This window comes from Arachis hypogaea, chromosome 16, assembly GCF_003086295.3.
Source record: "Arachis hypogaea cultivar Tifrunner chromosome 16, arahy.Tifrunner.gnm2.J5K5, whole genome shotgun sequence".
Lineage (NCBI taxonomy): Eukaryota > Viridiplantae > Streptophyta > Magnoliopsida > Fabales > Fabaceae > Arachis > Arachis hypogaea.
The window spans coordinates 65,957,948-65,963,138 of NC_092051.1; the positions used below are offsets into that span (position 1 = coordinate 65,957,948).

Here is a 5,191-nt window from a genome sequence, read left to right on the forward strand (position 1 = left end):
TGGATCAACTACTATATGATTGTATCCTAAATAACCATCTAGAAAACAATAATATGCGTGTCCTGCAAGTCTTTCCAGCATCTGATCCATGAAGGGGAGTGGGAAGTGATCTTTTCTTGTAGCTTCATTGAGTTTTCTGTAGTCAATGCACATCCTCCATCCTGTGACCGTTCTTGTAGGGATGAGTTCGTTCCTTTCATTGGGTACTGCAGTGATTCCTCCTTTCTTGGGGACCACTTGGACGGGGCTGACCCATGGGCTATCCGAAATTGGGTAGATTACCCCTCCCTGCCACAGCTTCATGACTTCCTTCTGTACCACTTCTTTCATGACTAGATTTAGCCTCCTTTGGGGTTGAATGGAGGGTTTGGCATCATTTTCCAACAGTATCTTATGCATGCATATGGCCGAACTGATTCCCTTCAAGTCAGGGAGGGTCCATCCAATGGCATCCTTATGCTTTTGCAATACTTGGAGTAGTTCCTCCTCTTGTTCTTGGCTGAGGGCTGAGTTTATGATCACTGGATAACATTCATGCTCTCCTAAATATGCATATTTGAGGTTGGGCGGCAGTGCCTTTAGTTCAAGTTTGGGTGCTTCTTCTTTTTTTTCATTCTTCTCCTCTAGTGTGCCCTGAACACGAACCTCAGCTGTTGCAGCCTCTTCGCTTGATGCTGATTCCTCTTCTTCTGTTAACCCCTCAAGTTCTTCCTCTTCAAAAGTTTCTTGCACTACAGCTTCCAATGAGTCTAACCTCATACATTCTCCCAATGAGTCTTGTGGGTAACTCATGGCCTTGAACACATTGAATATCATTTTCTCATCATGTACTCAAAGGGTAAGTTCACCCTTTTGGACATCGATGATAGCTCCGGCAGTGGCTAAGAATGGCCTTCGCAGGATGATAGAGGCCTTGGCTCCTTCCTCCATATCCAACACTACAAAGTTTGCTGGGAAGATAAAGTCTCCTACCTTCACCAACAAGTCTTCTACTATTCCGTGAGGAAATTTGAATGATCAGTCTGCCAGTTATAGGGCCATTTTTGTTGGCTTGGCCTCCTCAATCCTCATTTTTCTCATCATTGCTAAGGACATCAAATTTATGCTAGCTCCTAAATCACATAAAGCCTTTTCCACTGTGATTTCCCCTATAATACAAGGAATCTGGAAGCTCCCAGGATCCTTCAATTTCTGGGGTAATTTGTGCTGAATGATGGCACTACATTCTTCGGTTAGTACCACAGTCTCGTTGTTCTTCCAGTTTCTCTTCTTGGTCATCAACTCCTTTAAGAACTTGGCATAGAGTAGCATTTGCTCTATTGCTTCAGCAAAGGGTATGTTAATCTGTAATTTCTTGAAGATTTCTAAGAATCTTGAGAATTGGTTGTCATCTCCCCTCTTCTTCAATTGCTGAGGGTATGGGGATTTTGAAACATATGGTTTCAGCACTTTTCCTTCTTGATGTGAATTGGGAGTGGGAACTTGAACTTCATATTGTTCCTTTTTCTTTTCATCCAAGTTCTTCTCTTGTGGTTTCTTGGAGGTCTCCTTCAATTCCTTCCTACTTTTGAGGGTGATAGCTTGATACTCCTCCCTTGGGTTTGAATTAGTGCTGCTGCAAATATTGTGGCTAGGAACTTGCTTGAATAGGTAGCTAATTTGTGTTTCAAGTTTCTTGATGGTAGCATCTTGATTCTGCATATTGGATCGCACTTCTTCCCGGAACATTTTACTGTCTTGAACTTCCTTGCATATACCTTCAAGTAGAGTCTCAATCCTGGAGAGTCTATCTTTGGATGGTGATGGTGAGTTGAGGTTGGAAGGGTGAGAAGGGATATTTTGGTTTTGATATGGATGTTGAGAGGTATTGTTGGGTGGGTGTTGATATGATCTCTATGTGGAATGTTGGTGAGTTGCATTGTTATTGGGGTTGTGACGTCTCTGATCTTGGCCTTGATCTTGTTGATTTCCCCACCCAAAGTTTGGGTGGTTTTTCCAACCAGGATTATAAGTTTTGGAGTATAGATCATGGGTCTGCCTAGGTGAGTTCCCAATATAGTTGGCTTGTTCCCAGTCACCCTCTTCCTTTGTATTTACTCCTTCTTGAGCTGCTGATGAGGTGGTGACTGCTGCAACTTGTTTCCTTTCCATTTTCTTGGTAAGGTCAGCCAGCTGTTTGGTGATCATCTTGTTTTGAGCCAGCAGAGCATCCATATTGTTTAGCTCCATCACTCCTCGAGTGTTGCTCCTTTCAGAAGCATAGAGGTAGTCATTCTCAGCTACAGTCTCGATGGCATCTATGGCTTCTTCAATGGTCTTCTTTTTGTTCAGAGATCCTCTGGATGAGTGGTCTACTGCCTTCTTTGATTCATAAGAAAGACCCTCATAGAAAATGTGTAATTGCACCCATTCATTGAACATGTCTGGTGGGCACCTTCTTGTTAAATCCTTAAATCTCTCCCATGCCTCATAGAGAGTTTCACCATCTTGTTGTCTGAAGGTTTGTACCTCAGCTCTCAACCTGTTGATTCTTTGAGGAGGGTAGAATCTCACCAAGAATTTGTTTACCACTTCTTCCCAGGTTGTTAAACTCTCCTTCGGAAAGGATTCCAGCCATTTAGATGCTTTATCCTTGAGTGAAAAAGGGAACAAAAGCAGTCTATAGGTGTTAGGATGAACACCATTAGAATTCACAATATCACATATCCTTAGGAAGGTGGTTATATGTTGATTGGGGTCTTCTTGGGCACTTCCTCCGAATGCACAATTGTTCTGAACGAGGGTGATGAGCTGGGGTTTTAGTTCAAAGTTATTGGCATGTATGGTTGGCTTTTGAATGCTACTTCCATAATTTCTTGGGTTTGGATTGATGTAAGAGCCTAGAACTCTTCTCTCTTGCCCAGCATGATTTGCTGGGCCTTTTCTGGCATGGTTGTGAGCTTCTTCTTCATGGTGGTTCTCCATATTCTCCTCCATGTCTGTTTCAAAATACTCTTTCTCTTCCTCAGCACCAACGACTCTCTTTCCTCTTGCTTCCCTCCTTAAACTAAGGAAGGTCCTCTCAGATTCAAATTCAAAGGAAGTCGAAGTCCCACTTCTTCTACCTGTCATACAACCAACAAAGCAAAAAGCAAGAAAGAAAATGAATGAAGAAATTACTCTTGTTAGAATGGCTGTTAGTGTGAGTAGTGCAATGTATCAAATAGTTAGTGGGTTAGTAAACTAAATTGTAAACAACTAAGAAAACACAACAAATGGGTAAGGGAAAAAGGGAAGAAGATAGCTAAAACTGAAAGTAAATCACTCAGATGGAATTAAACAAAACAAAAGAAAATTTCTCAATCTAGTTATCCTCCAACATAATCATTGTCGATACAAAATCAATCCCCGGCAACGGTGGCATAAACTTGATGCACGGAAACTTGTCTCTCAATAAATTTTCCTTCGGCAAGTATACCGAATTGTCGTCAAGTAAAAACTCACAATAGAGTGAGGTCGAATCCCACAGGGATTAATGGATTAAGCAATCAATGGTTAATTGATTATCCTAGTTAGACGGTTCATATTTAGATGATGAGCAACAAGGAAATGTAAATTGCATGAATGTAAAGGAAAACTATAAAGTGCATAAAAGTAAAATGGCAAGAAAAGTAAATGTAAGAACTAAAATAAAATGAACATTGGGATCAAGAGATATTACAATCCTCTGGATCAAGTTCATTCTCATCTCTTCCTCAATCAATGCATTCATTGATCTCCTTGGCAATCTTAAGTGATTGGATCCCAATTCCTTGGCAATCCAATCTCTCTAAGCTTGAACAATTGCCCAATTCCTTGATTTAATTTCTCATGGGAAGAGATGAAGTATGGTCATTGATTATACCACATGTATTTCCAAATCAAAGTGTTGGTAGGATTAAATGTCACAATATCCATCCAAACTCCAATTCGGTCCAACATGAGAAAATATTTCTAGTAAAATCAAGAGGAAAGAAAGAGGAAGAAGAACGAAAACTACAATTGATCCATTAAATACAATAGAGCTCTCGAACCCAATGAAAAGAGTTAGTTGTTCATTGCTCTATCAAAACAGAAAAGAAAGAAAGTGCAGAAAAATAAAATGAAAATTAAAATTGAAATTGAAACTTCAAATTTCATAAATGAAAAGTACAAAATGGAATTAAACTACTACTAAGAAAAGAAAATGAAGAGAAAAGGAAGAAGAGTGTAGGGGGAGGTGAGTCCGAAGACCCCTCTTCTCTGGTGTGTCCAGCCCCCAGAATCCCGTCCCCCTTGAAAGTAAAAACTAAGGCTGATAAATCCATATTTTATGATATATTTTGTGCTTAATGTGAGTGATTTATTCAATGCTTCTCCCACTTATTCATATTAATTGCATGGTTTTACTTTTCCTTCATTATTATGTGATGTATGTGAAAAACATGTTTCCTATGCTTAAAAATAATTATTTTGATTACCCTTTATTTCCATTCGATGCCATGATTCGTTTGTTGCGTAGTTTCAGATCTTCTAAGGCAGGAATGACTTAAAGGATGGAAAGGAAACATACAAAAATGGAAGGAAAGAACAAAACAGAGTTTTTGAAGAAACTGGCATCCACGCGATCGCATGGGCGACGCGGCCGCATGCCAGCGTGAAGAGACATTAACGCGGCCGCATGACTGACGCGATCGCGCGCTTTGAGCGAAACACATATGATGCGGATGCATGACTGACGCGACCGCGTGACAAGGAAAAACTCCCAATGACGATAGAGGCCACGCACCAGAAATTGCAGAAAATGCTCATAGCAAATTCTGAAGCCCTTTTTGGCCCAAATCCAAGTCTAGAAGGCATAGACCAGAGGTTATGAAGTGGGGGAATGCATCCATTCAGGGAGACTCTCTAATTAGTTAGTTTTTCATGATTTAGATTTAGTTTTGAGAGAGGTTCTCTCCTCTCTCTCTTTAGGATTAGGATTTAGATTTAGGATTTTATTCGCTTTCCGGATTATCTCTTTACCAGGTTCAATACTCCTGTTTATTATGTTCTCAATTTAATTATGAATTCTTCTATGTTACAGATTGCTCTTTGAATTAATGTTAATTGAGGTATTTCAGTTTAATATTGCTTTCTTTTATTTATGTTACTTTTATCCCCAATCTGAAGAAATTTTTATTCCAGTAGATTT

At 39.9% G+C, this 5,191-nt stretch overlaps 1 non-coding gene across 1 annotated transcript; it reads left to right on the forward strand.

The window, feature by feature from the left end:
* Nucleotides 1-2,419: 2,419 nt before the first annotated feature.
* LOC112760554 (small nucleolar RNA R71) lies at nt 2,420-2,523 on the forward strand. Its single transcript, XR_003180989.1, has one exon. It is a non-coding gene; the product is annotated as a small nucleolar RNA R71 (small nucleolar RNA).
* The last annotated feature ends 2,668 nt before the right edge of the window (nt 2,524-5,191 follow it).